General features: G+C 41.6%; 1 pseudogene; it reads right to left on the bottom strand.

The window, feature by feature from the left end:
- Positions 1-2,683, bottom strand: part of LOC102861922 — a 55,393-nt pseudogene extending 52,710 nt beyond the window's left edge.
- Positions 2,684-14,231: the final 11,548 nt, after the last annotated feature.

The following is a 14,231-nucleotide window of genomic DNA, read 5'->3' as shown; positions in this document are numbered from 1 at the left end:
TTCTTGAGAGGGGTGTATTGAGGTCTCCCAGCACTATAGTAGTGTTGTCGATTTCCTCTTTCAGTTTTGTTAATGTTTGTTTTATGTATTTTGCTGGTAATGGGGGAGTTTTGGGAAGTAGACTGCTAGGCTTCCCAGCTTTGTGATTGGTAGGTTAACCATTTGCATCATCCAGGGAAATCCACTCATTCATAGGTATTGCTCCATTTTCATTAGTTATGTTTTCAAATGTATCTAAAGGTATTTGCTAAATAAATTGCAAATTCATTAAAGAAAAATAGAAAAGAAAGATCTCAGAGATGTGATGAGTGAGAGGGGCTTCAAGGGATGGGCACTGAGTCAGGCATGGAAAGAGGCAAGATTCTCATGGAGCTCAGAGGCAAGGACAGGCCACCTCACCAGAGGACCTCAGAGGCCTCAGAGGAGAAGGAGGCCCGGGTTACTTGCTGGGACTGTGCTAGTGGACTGAGTTTGGCAATGGGAGAACCACAAAGCTTCAAACTCACTGTTGAGAAAAGCAGAGAACCAGATTGGGTCAAGTCCAAGGACTGTCAAGCATAAAGCTGGAATTCATGAATCAATAATGAAACAGTCAGCATGTTTGTGGATTTTATCCTAGCAACCTGGGAGGAAGGATCAAGAGTTTCAAATGCTCATTTCCCTCTCAGTCCCTTGGGTCATGCTGGGCTCACCCACAAGGCACACCAGCTGGCCTTACAGATTCTCTAAAAGGGCTTATTTTTGGCCTGGAAAGGAGGCCCTGGTCTCAGAGCCTCTGACAGTGTGCCTGACAGCTGCTATGCACATGACCACCTCAGACCCCTGGCCAGACCCAGGGGTAGATGTGTGAGGGATGAGATGGGATGTTGGGAGTGAAGAAGTGGGGTGAGGTGGGGGTCAGGGGTGTAGGAGAATGGGATGCCCCTTTTCAGTTGACTGCTAGCCTCTAAGCACCCTCTGCTCAAGGGAGAGAATCATGAAGGTCCCCCAAAGCAGCTTCCTGTGGAAATACTTCTCTTTTTAGGTCTGCTCTCCCCATCTCAGCTATCCTGGGGGATTTAAGGGAAAGCAGATGCCCCTCCTCCCACTCCAAGGAAGAAAATAGGTGAGACTTTATCTCTCATACTTAGAGCATGTTATTAGGAGGGGCTAGTTTTAGGAGAAGGGCATGACACTTGGAAAAGTAGAGGGTCAAAGAAAGAGAGGTAGACCCTCAAGGAGATGGATTGACACAGGGACTGCAACAGTGGGCACAGAGGAGATCATGAAGATGGTGCAGGCCTGGGCAGAGTTTTGTTTTGCTGTTCACAGGGTCACTATGAGTGACACCTAACAATAACAAGATGACTTGTAATGAGAGCATAAATACTTTTTATGGTAATCCACCTCTATATTCTGCTTCATTTCCCCATCTATGTTTTTTTCTTGGTTCAAGTTTAAAGTTTAATAGAAATTAGAAAAGATTAATAGTCTAAAAAATTTAATAGTCTAATGTCCCACTATGATGACGACAAAGGCTATGTTGGCCTAGTGGAAAGGAAGCTATGCTACCAAGCCGAAGGTGGGTGATTTTCATCTGTGGCCCTCGGCCAGGTTAAAATTGTTTTCCTGTCAAACATTCTTCTAGGTGGTATAGCACTGGTCTGTGCATTGCTGTACAGAGGTAACTCATGGTTGCTGTGATGCTGAAGACTGTGACAGTGATGTGCCAATTGTGGTAATGGGCACCCATGGTGGACAGTGTTGGCTGGAGCTTCCCGACTAAATCAAGCCTGGAAGCAGGAGCTGCATCCACTTCCAAAATGGCTTGCCTCCGGAAACTCTATGTACGACCAGTGCTCAGGCCGTTCATTCATAGGGTCGCTATGAGTCATCTACGACTCGACGACATCAAACAACAACAGCACCAAATGTCCCACTACTACTGGTACACAATGCACATCAGTTTGCCTATCCACCATGGTAAACAATGTTGTCCTCCCCAAACTCTGCTGAAAAGACCTATCACATACCACTTCTTTGCCAAGTCTAAGGCTCTGTGTTTTAAGCACGAAGAATGTATAAAAGATGTTTTTGTTCTTGATGTTGTCCACTGCAGCCTGGCACTTAGAGAAATACTCTTTACTCTTCTGGAGGTAAGATTTGATGGTATCACTTTCAGGCTGCCAGCCAGCTGGGTACACTTCCCCATGTTTGTCCGTGAACTGGAAGGCCTGAACAAATCAGAGTCTCATCCACAAAGCGACCAACAAGGAGGTAATTAAAAGTGATCTGCTGAAGTGTTCTTTTATCAATGATGAAAAGGCCCCTGAATGAGATGCCTTCATCTCCCCTTAAGAGTCCGGGACAATGTTGCAGTTGGGGTCTGATACTGAAGGAATGTTCATGGGTCCTAGCCCTCCTTGTTTCTTGGGCGTGTTGATCCACGCCAGGTGACAGAAGTGAGAATTCACAGAAGCACCAGTCACTTGGCAGTTGAGCTTAAATACTGCTGCCCTGTCACTGAAAGCGATGATTTCCATATGGCAGCTGCAAAGGTGAAGTCAAGAGGGTAAAAAAAGAATAAAATATATTTTCCTTTGTAGTCAGACAGGCTGATATCTTTGAATTGACCATCCGGGATAACAGCTGTCACTTTGAAGTTGGGGGCAGGGTGCCCAATTTTGGTAGCTCCTGAAGACATCTTGTTATCAACAATTGTGAAAAAGAAAGCAGCATGTCAAGTCAGGAAGAGAATGTGGGCCCATCTATAATTATTTTATGATTACAGAAATATGTGCTCTTTGTATAGATATTCAAATAATATGGAAAGATATAATACAGCATATTCTTTCTTCTCCCACTTTCCTGTTAATATTTTCTCTGATCTATATTCTTCAGTTTGTTGTTGTTGTGAAGTGCCGTTGAGTTGAATATGACTCATAGCAACCTTATGAAATATAGGTAGGAATCTTGCCTTTTCCTATTCCATCCTCACTATCTCTGATACACTTGAGCCCATTGTTACACTCACTGTGTCAATTCATCTTGTTGAGGATCTTTTCTTTTTCTGACTCTCCAGTTTTCCCAGCATGATGTATTTTTCTAAGGACTGGCCTCTCCTAACAAGATACCCAAAGTATGTGAGACAAGTTTCACCATTTTTGCCTCTGAGGAACACCCAGCTGGCACTTTCTTAAAACGTATTTGTTTGTTCTCTTGGCATTCCATGGAATATTCAGTGCTCTTTTCTAACACTAAAACTCAAAGGCATCAATTCTTCTATCATCCTTACTCATTGTCCAATTTTAAGATGCGTAGCAAGTAATTGAAGACAATGGTTTGGATCATGTGCACCTCAGTCTTTAAACTGACAGTGTTTCTCCTTAATACCTTGGAGAGATTTTTGACAGATTTTCCCTTTGCAATATATCTTTTGATTACTTGACTGCTGGTGTTGCCTCTGGATCCAAATAAGATGAAATTGTTGACAGAGTCAGTCTTTTCTCTATCTATCATGTTGTTTCCTTTAGGCCTAGTAGTGAAGATAATATTTTTTTTCTTTAGGTTGAAATGTGATCCATATTACTCGCTATAGTATATGATCTTCTACAAATTCTCCTTTCAGCAAGCAAGGTTGTGTCATCGGCATAACATGGGTTGTTGATGAGTCTTGCTCCAATCCTGATGCCACATTCTCCTTCATAGAATCCAACTTCTCGAATGTTTTGTTCAGTGTACAGATTGAATAAGTAAGGAGAAAGGATACAACCCTGAAGCACACTTTTCCTGATTTTAAACCATACTGTGTTCACTTGCTGTGTTTGGACAACAGCTTCTTAGTGTGAGTGTAGATTTCGCATGAGCATAATTAAGTGTCCTGAAATTCCTGTTCTTCTCAATGTTAGCCATAATTTGCTATGTTCCATGTCATCAAATACCTTTGTGTAGTCAATAAAATACAACTAAACATCTTTCTGGTATTATCTGCTTTCAGTGAAGATCCATCTGACATCAGCAGTGATATCTCTGATTCCATGGCCTTTTCTGGATCCAGCTTGAATTTCTACCATTGTAGCAATTTTTGCGTAATCTGCATCTAGATTTTATTTGCATATGGTATTAGTGATATTGTTTTATAATTTCCATATTTTGTTGGGTCATTTTTTTTTTAGAATGGACACAAACATTAATTCCACCCCCCCTAGTCAGCTGGCCAGGTCTTCCAAATTATTTAGTACAGACTGCTAAACATGTCTAAAGCTACACCTGTTTGTTGAAGCGTGTCAATTGGTATGCCGTTGATTCTTGGGTCCTTATTTATTGCCAATGCCTTCAGTGCAGCTTGAACTACTTCTTTCATCACCATTGGTTCCTAATCATATGCTACTTCCTGAAATTTTTCCATGTCAACCAATTCTATTTGGTACAGTGGCTTTATATTCCCTCTATCTTCTTTTAATGCTTTCTGTATCATTCAAGATTTTGTCCATCACATCCATCAGTATTTTAACTCCAGGCTTGAATTTCTTTTTTAGTTCTTTCAGCTTGAGAAATGCTGAGTGAATTCTTCTCCTTTTATTTCCTAAACCCAGCTATTTGTACATTTCAATACTTTGTTGTTGGGGTTTTAAAAATGTTTCATTCATGTACTTTCTTTGCCCACTCCCTCCCTCCACACACCAAACTCTTTGATTCTGTGATTTCCTCCCTGTCCCCACATGCAGCCCTCCTGACCCTTCTTCCCTCTGTGTATATCCATACACATCTCACTGCTTATCCTTCTGTTTTACAATAATGGTCTTGTACAGTATTTGTTCTTATGAAACTAAGTTTACTCAGCATAATGCTCTCTAGCCATCCCACATGTTAAATAGTATTTTTCAAAATCATTGTTCCTGAGTGCTGCACGGTATAGTATCATGTGACTGTACCACAATATCTCAATTCTGTCATTTGCTGATGGAAATTTTGGCTGTTTCCATGTTCTTGCTATTGTGAATAGCACTGCTATGAACATTGGTGTATAACTCTCCACTTCTGTCTCAGGTCTGTATTCCTAGAGGTAGTATAACTGGGTCAGGTAGAATTTCTATGTTCAGTTTTTTGAGAACATGCCAAACTGCCTTCCAGATTAATACTTTTTTTGTCATCTTGAGATGCCTTTTGAAATATGTTCACCTCTTGTACTTTGGCATTTCTTCTCTTTTTTTGGCTTCCTGATGATCCACTGTAATTTTCAGAGTCTCTTCTGATATCGTAAAAATTCTAGTCTGCCCAGAAACTCAAGAGAAAGATCTGGCAATCTAATTTCAGAAAGTCAGCTATTGAAAACCCCATGGAGCTCAGTCCTACTCTGACACATGTAGAGTCACCATAAGGGCAATTGGTTGTAATCAGTTCTTGTAAGAACACACAATGTGGGGTTTTAAAAATTTTATATTGTTTTGATACAAAATGTATATACATTGTGTTAAGAATACATTCTTATATATTATACAGAGGGCATAAGAATATATTCCTTTTTAATTATTATTCAAGCATTTTATTTGAAAGTAGTGCTATTGATCCAATTTTACACCTGGTGAAATTAGAACTGGTTACTGCCACAGGTCAAAGTGACAGATGAGTTACCTGGCCCCTCTCCAAATATGAACTTGGGTCTGTCCAGCTTGCAAGCTCCAGGCACAGCCAGAGCCCAGGCCGCTCCCTCATCCCTCTCCCCTTTTATTCACTGTCTGGCTACATAAATGAGCACTCAGGGCTCCCCACCCCCCGAACAGAGCCTGGCGCTAAGGGAATTGGGAATCACAGGGTCCCCATGAAATACTGTAAAAGGAGAAAATGTCAGCATCATGATCTGGAGGAAAAGAGAGTGGTGCTGCTAGGAACTATTGAGACCGATTTGTCACCAAACTCAAAGACACCTTCCCGCACCCGATGGGTACCTGCCCCACACCGTGGCTACCAGCCCCAGTTGTTCTGATAGCGTTGTTAGCTTTCAAGCTGTTTCCTGGATGTGCAGATGCATTTCCGTTCCCTACGGGGGTGCGCTGCTCTTGCAGTGGGCACCGTGCCCTGGGGTCCGGACTCCTCCAGGCCAGGCCTATAGGGGTCGACCAAAAATATATTCTTGTATATAAGTTAGTACTTACTGATTCTCTCTCACTCTGTACTTATTTACCTTCTGTTTTATACAGAAGACACCAGCGGATCGACCCACTTTCCTTTTACGTTGATAGTCCAAATGTCTTCCAGATCAGGCCCCTCTAACTTTCCATGTCCTATGGTGTTTTGCCTCTGTGTTTTTGTCCTACTGATTCTGCCTTTCTTCTTCCGTTTTCTGTTGCTTAGAACTTTCTCTGCGTTTCCCATCCCCTGCCCAAATTCTCACTTCCAGATATACTGCCTTTAACTCACCTGATGGTTTTTCAGCCAGCTTTGAATTTTATTACCTTTAGTTCCCAATAGACAAACATATCCTGCTTTGAGGTTTGACAAAGCAGTCTTTTCCACTCTGTGATAATGGATTCCACCCCCACACCATGTTCTGGACCCATAAATAAATTTTATTTGCAAACTAATAAAAACTACAGCAGTACTTTTGAGAGTTTCATGTAATCAACTTCTTGCTTGTGTTATTAAGGAGCTCTGGTGGCACTGTGGTTAAATTGCTTGGCTGCTAACCAAAAGATGTATCATTTAAACCCGGCAGCACCAGGGTAGAAAGATGGGGCAATCTACTCCTCAATGATTTGGATAGGTCCCTAACTACAGACTTTCCCAGTGCAGTATGTCTCCTAAAGAACTATTGTTCTTGACAGTCTCCTTTCTCCATCCATCACTCTTTTCTCCATCCACCATGCTGTTACCTATTGATCCAGTGGCAAAGACTTTTCTTGATGTTGAGGTAAGATCCGTATTGAAGGCTGCAGAGGTTAACTTTCTGCTGCAAGTGCCTCAAGTCTTCCTCACTTTCAACAAGCAAAGTTGTGTTATCTGCATAATGAGTCTTCCTCTAGTCCTGGTGCCACATTCTTCTTCACAAAGTCCAGCTTCTTGGATAATTTGCCCAGCATATAGATTAAATAGGCATGGAGAAGGGATACAACCTTGATGCACCTCTTTCCTAATTTTAAACTGTGAAGTCTTTCCTTGCTCTGTTCAAAAAATAGTCTCTTGTTCTAGGTATAGGTTTCTCATGAGAACAATTAAGTGTTTTGAAATTCTCATTTTTAGCAATGTTGGTCATAATTTGTTATGACTCACACAGTTAAATGCCTTTACATAGTCAATAAGGCATAAAAGACGTGCTTCTGCAATGATAGCCCTGGTGTCATGGCTTCTTCTAAATCCTGCTTGAACTTCTAGCAGTTTCCTATTTATGTACTGTTTCAGCCATTTTTGCACGATTTTCAACAGAATTTTGCTTGCATGTGATATTAATGATACTGTTTGATAATTTCCACATTCTATTGAATCACCTTGGGAATGGTAACAAATATGGATCTCTTCCTGTAAGTTGGCCAGGCAGCCATCCTCCAAATTTCCTGTTAATAGATTGGTGAGCACGTCCAGGGCTGCAACTGTCATTTGAAATATGCCAGTTGATAGCCTATCAATTTCTATGGCCTTTTTTTTTGCCAACACCTTCAATGAAGCTTGGAGTTCTTCCTTCATTACCATTGGCTCTTGATCATATGTTACTTCCTGAAATATTTCCGTAATGAAGGAAGAAATCCAAGCTTCATTGAAGGTGTTGGCAAAAAAAAATTCTTTTTGGTATACAAATATCTTTTTTGAAAAAAACACAAACAGAGGAGAGAGACCTAATCCACTGTTGTGTGAATCCAACTCATAGTGTTGCTCCGTGGGGTTTTCAAGGCTGTAAATCTTTATGGGAGGAGTTTGAGGTGTCATTGGACTTGAACCATCAACATTCAATGTCTTACACCATTAGGACTCATTGGGGAGACTGGCTTACTATTGGGGAGATCGCCTTATGTTTCCAGCCTAGCTCACTCCTGCCTACCCTGCATCCAATTCCAAGTGCCATAGCTGACCCCACCTACCCTATACAAAGAGGCAAAGGCATCTGAATGTATGGATCACAACAAACTGTGGCTAACTCTGAGAGGAATGGGAATCCTACAATACTTGATTGTGCTTATGTGAAATCTATACTTGGAGTTGACAGAACAGAGCAAGAAAACACTGCATTATTTAAAATCAGGAAGAGTATATGCCAGGGATGTGTCTTATCTCCATACCTTTTCAATCTTTATGCAGAACAGATCATCTGGGAGGCTGGGCTCTATGAGGAGGAAGTGGCATCAGGATTGGAGAAAGACTTATCAATCTGCATTGTGCAGATGACACAACCCTGCTTGCTGAAAAGGAAGAGGACCTGTAGTATTCAGTATGGATTGAAACTCAACATCAAGAAAACAAAGATTCTCACCACTGGGCTGATTGGCAGCATCATGATGGATGGTGAAGAGATTGAGATTGTTAACAGTTTCAGTTTGCTTGACTACACAATCAACACTCTTGGTACCATCAGCCAGGAAATCAAAAGACAATTTGCATTAGCAAAGTCCACTGTCAGAGACCACTCCAGAGTACTGAAGAGCAACAATATCAGTCTGGAGACTAAGACGCTCCTGATTCAGGTTATAGTCTTTGTAATTACTTGCTATGCATGAGAAAGCTGGACAATGACTAGGAATGATAGAAACAGAATTGATGCCTTTGAGCTGCGGGGCTAGAGAAGAGTATTGAATATACCATGGACTGCTAGGAAAACAAACAGGTTCATCCTAGAGAGGCTGAGACCAGGCTATTCCTGGTAGGCAAGGATTCTGAAGCTCCGTATGACGTACTTTGGGCATGTTGCAAGGAGGGACCAGTCCTTGGAGAGGGACATAATGTTTGGGAGGGTGGAGGGACAGTGCAGGAGAGGAAGACCCTCAATGAGATGGATTGATTCAGTCACTGGGGTAATAGGGATAGGTGTGTCAGAGATAATAAAGTTGGCACAGGATAGAGCAGGGTTCAGAGGTGTTGTGTGTAGGGTCTCTATGAGTCAGTTGCAAGTGATCTGATGGCACATAACAACAACAGAGAGGCAGCATCCCAGAAGGAGTACCTAGACTTGAATGTTACTAGGTGAAGGTCCTTGGATGCTGAGACCAGAATTTTTATTTTTCTTTATTGTGCTTCCATAAGGATTTACAGCCTGAAATTTTTAGTAGAACTCTTCATGGCCATATTCCAAGTAAGTGCCCAGAAACACGTGAAAATGATGCTCCACCTTCAGACCTCGTGGGAAACTGACCTCAATCCCTCCTCCGTCCTCCCCCACCCAGCAGGAAGTAGCTAGAGACAACTCCAACCCTAATCCCTGTACTCCTTTAAGGTCTGGAATTGAAGAAGAATGTTGCAATTGCCACCAGGTCTGATCATTCCTTGAAGAAACCTGATAATGTCTATCTCCTGATAAGGCTGCTTGGAAGATCAGATCCTGGGCCTGATCACAAAAGCTCACACTCAAGTTAATTGACAGGAAACTCTCCCTCCTAAATTCTGAGCAAACCACCATTTCCCCTGAATCTCCCAAAAAGCCAGTATAAAAGGAAACCGTCACTGAGGTAATCACTTAGCATCCCTCTCAGATCTACTAATAAAGGCTTGTTCACTAAAAACAAACAAACAAATAAAAACACCCCAAACACCACCACAAAACACAAAAGGTGACTTTACACATGAATCTCACCAGATGGACTGCATAGGAATCAGATTGACCACATCTGTGGAAGAAATCCTTGGAGAAGCTCAAGATCAGAAGTCAAAACTCATGTGCCAGTTCAACTAAGCTGAAAATAAGTGCACAGGAACCAGAATATGATCTATCCCACCTGAATTTAAAATCATCTTAAGAATAGATTTAAAGCATTGAACACCAATGATTGAAGACAAGATGAGTTGTGGGATGACATAAAAAATATTATCCAGGCGAGCTCTGCTGGCCTAGTGGCAAGGAGCTGCACTGCAATCCCAGAGGTGCGCGGTTCAAATCCACCAGTGCTCTGATGAAGAAGGAGGAACAATCGCCTCCTGTACCAGTCAGATCCGATTTGACGGTACACACATAAAAAAAAATTAATAAAAAATATTATCCAAGAAGAGAGCAAAAGGTCATTATGAAGAGAGAGGAGAAAGAAAAAACCAAAATGGATGTCAGAAGAGACCTTGAAAATTGCATGGGAGTGTCGAGAAGCATTCTCGACAAAGAGAAGGGATGCTGAAATAAAAGAGCTGAGTAGAAGATTTCAAAGGGCAGCTAGGGAAAACAAAGTAAACTACTATAACGGAATGTGCAGAGACCTAGAATTAGAGAATAAAAAAGGGAAGAACTCACTCAGCATTTCTCAAGTTGAAGGGATTGAAAAACAAATTCAAACCTCAAAGTTGCAATATTTAGAGATGCTATGGGCAAATTTTTGAATGATCCAGGAAACATCAAAAGAAGACAGAGGGAATACAGAGTCACTGTACCAAAAATAATTGGCTTCCACTGAATCCAGACTAGATGTTTAATAATATGAAATCATTGTTGCTATTTTGGGGGCTACAAAATGGAAGATCACCAAGGAAGAACAGAACCCAGTTCAGGCCAAGAAAGATAGTTTATTGAGGAGAAACTGCTGGGCTGATTCTACAGACCAGCAGTTAGAGTGGAGTTTGATATTGTCTTTCAAGGAAATTGGGGAGTGAGGATGTTCACAGCTGCTTGGAACAAGATAAGGGAGCAAGTCAGAGGTCGTAGATAATTTCTGTGGCTGTTCTGGGAAAGGGATGATGAACAGCTCTGCAGCCGTAACACAAAAGGGAGCTCTGGTGGCTTTGTTGTTGTTATGTGCCGTTGAGTTGCCTTGGACTCATGTTGTTTTTGTTGTTATGTGTCGTAGAGTCGCTTGCGACTCATAGTGACCCTATGTACAACAGCCCTAAACCCTGTTCTATCCTGTGCCAATTGCGCTGCCTCCGACACACCCATCCCAATTACCCCAATCACTGAATCAATTCACGTCACAGAAGGTCTTCTCCTCCTGCGTCGTCCCTCCACCCTCCCAAGCATGATGTCCCCCTGTATACAATAACCCTGAAACCAGCTCCATCCTGTGCCAATTTTACTCTCTCTGACACACCTACCCTCATTTTCCTAGTCACTGAACCAATCCATCTCATTGAGGGTCTTCCTCTCTTTCGCTGTCCCTCCACCCTTCTGGTGGTTTAGTGATGAGTAAGTGGATCGAATTCACCAGATTCTCCATGGGAGAAGGATGGGTAATCCCCTGCAGTGTCTGAAAACCTGCTGGAGGTTCAGCTACGAGTCAGTTCTGACTGGAAGGTACACAATAGCAACACCAAGGGGAGTTCTGGTGACCTAGTCCAAAAGAAGCTGTTCTGCTAGCTGGAAGGCCATGCCTCTCTGATGGTTTAAATCCATAAGTGACTCTGCTGGGAGCTCTGGTGGTCTAATGGTAAGGAGCTGACCTGTCAATCCAAAGGCACACTGTTTGAATCCACCAAGGGAGAGAGATGGGCCATCTCCTCACATGTGATTTACAGTCTCTGAAAACTCATTGGAGGGTCATCTATGATTTCGTTCTGACTTGACAGCACATGACAATGATAACTCCACTGGAGAAAGATGGGCAATTTCCTCTCATGTGATTTTTATAGCCTCTGAAAATCCACTGGAGTCTCGGCTATAAGTTTGTTCCAACTCAACATCAATGACTTTGACTTTTAAGGGTATTGTGGTTATACTGTCTTACGAAAGTTCTTAACTCTTAGGGCTAGACATTGAGAAGTCTGCAAATGAAATGATATATGTGTGAGACAACAACAACGATTCACAAAAGGAGGAGATTACCCATTTTCTCCTGCGGAGCAGCTGGTGAATTTAAATCATTAGAGAGGCGCTGCCTTTGTGTTAGTAGCCCAACTCTCTTCAGGATACTCCATCAGAGCTCCTTCAACTCAGTCACTAGAATTCATTTTGGTGACTTCTCTGCCTGTTAACTGCCTGTAAGTTAACGTACCCACCAGGTTGTTGCTGCTGATGGTGTATAGTTGGAGAGTATCATCTCTGATGATTCTGAGACTATGTCTACCAGGGAATTCGTTAAGATGCCCACAATGGAAGAGCTAGGAATCAGCAGTGCTACCTGTGAGTCCCAATATGAGAGTCAGGAAGCCAACAACCATGAGTCAGCAGAAAGGAAGATGGAAACTTGGATAAAGTTTAAAGATCTGGTACAGGGTAGCTTAGCTAAGGTTCAAGTTTTGTGAGCCCTACAGGAGGGCCTGGAGCTAGTTCTAAAAATATAACTGGAATATTGTCTAAGCTTGACTTGTGTGCACGACAAAAGCTCTACTTTCCTTAAGTCTTCTACAGTTCCTCTAAAATTAGACTAGTGAATATGTCTCTATCCCTTTCCTGCATCAATACTCCAGTGGTCCCTAGCTCGGTCTTAGGTAATAGACAGCTTTTCCTAAAAGTTGTTACTGTAGTTGTCTTTCATAGAGTATTCAATCATAACTATTCATCATAACTACCCTCCAACCCCACCTGCTTGAAGATGGAACAGTACAGTGGCTTTCAGTCTCTTTCTCCACCTTGAATTCCCTTCCTCTCCCAAGACATTCCAAGGAATAACCTCTCCCAGCAACATGCCGAAAGTATGTGAGATGAAGTTCACCATCCTCGCCTCCAAGGAGCACTCTGGCTGCAATATTCCCAAGACACATCTGTTTGTTCTTTTGATATTCCATGGGATATTCAGTGCTCTTCTCCAACACCATAATCAAATGCATAAATTCTTCTATTATCCCCAGTCCTTGTCCAACTCTCAGATGCATAGCAAATGATTGAAAAGACCACGGCCTGAATCAGGTGCACTTTAGTCTTCAAATTGGTGTTATCGCTCCTTAGTAATTTGGAGAGGTCCCAGACAGTGAATTTTCCGAATTCAATATGTCTCCTGATCTCCTGACTGCTGGTACCAAGATATTGTGGCTCCAAGTAAGATGGGGAGGTAGTATTGAAAATGCTTTCTTCAGATGCCAATATTTGCTTGTTCTAGGAATAAATTGAATAGGTATGAAGAAAAGATACAACCCTGACACCCACTTTTTCTGATTTTTTAACCATACAGTGTTCCCTTGCTCTGACTGGACATCTGCTTCTTGGTTGAGGTATAGGTTTCATATGAGCATGAATAAATGTTCTTGGATTCACATTCTTCTCAAGGTTAGCCATAGTTTGTTATGATTCACACAGCCAAATGCCTTTGCATAGTCAATAAAATAAGACATTCTTATTCATTAATTATTCTTATTCAAAGATTAGACATTCTTATTCATTAACACAATTAGACATCCTTCTGTTATTCTCTGCTTTCAGGCAGGATTCATCTGACATCAGCAGTGATATATATCCCTGGTGCCACAGCCTCTTCTAAATCCAGCTTGAACTTCTGGCAGTTTCCTATCTATACACTGTTCTAGCCTTTTTTTACAATCTTCAGCAAAACTCTGCTTGCACGTAGTATTAATGATATTGTTCATTAATAATTTGCACATTTTGTTGTTTTCTTTTTTTACTATTAATTTTAATGAACGTTTACAGAGAATTTGGATTTCCATTCATTCATTGTTGCATTTTTCTCCCTGCCCACCCCTCCCCCAATCCACTCTTCTCTTTGAAAAGTGAAAGAAAAATTCTTTCATTGTTATACAATCCCTCCCCCAGTCCACTCCACTATGTAGCCTTCCTTCTGGACTCCTGTCATGATAATAATACTAATCATATATTGATTTTAAACAGTTCTCTCCCTCATGTTTCAATGTGGTATAATTTATTTCCTCTTTCTCAGTCTCCCCTAAACCCCTATGTCAGTCCCGTTTTACAACATGGCCCTATGCAATATTTGTCCTTTTGTGGCTGAGATATTTCACTCAGCATAATGTCCTCCAGGGTCAACCATTTTGAATAATATTGCATGAGTTCCTTGTTTTTCAATGCAGCATAGTATTACATTGTGTGAATATACCAGAGCTTCTCTATCCCTTCATTTGTTGATGGGCACTTAGGTTGTTTCAAACTCCTTGCTACTGTGAACAAAGCTGTAATAAACATGGGTGTGCATATATCTGCTTGGATGTCAGTTATGGTCTCTTTG

This window comes from Elephantulus edwardii, unplaced genomic scaffold (assembly GCF_000299155.1).
Source record: "Elephantulus edwardii isolate Elephantulus edwardi_28Jun2011 unplaced genomic scaffold, EleEdw1.0 scaffold00152, whole genome shotgun sequence".
Classification (NCBI taxonomy): domain Eukaryota; kingdom Metazoa; phylum Chordata; class Mammalia; order Macroscelidea; family Macroscelididae; genus Elephantulus; species Elephantulus edwardii.
The sequence above is the reverse complement of the archived record's forward strand: the minus strand, read 5'-3'. Positions and strand labels throughout refer to the sequence as shown.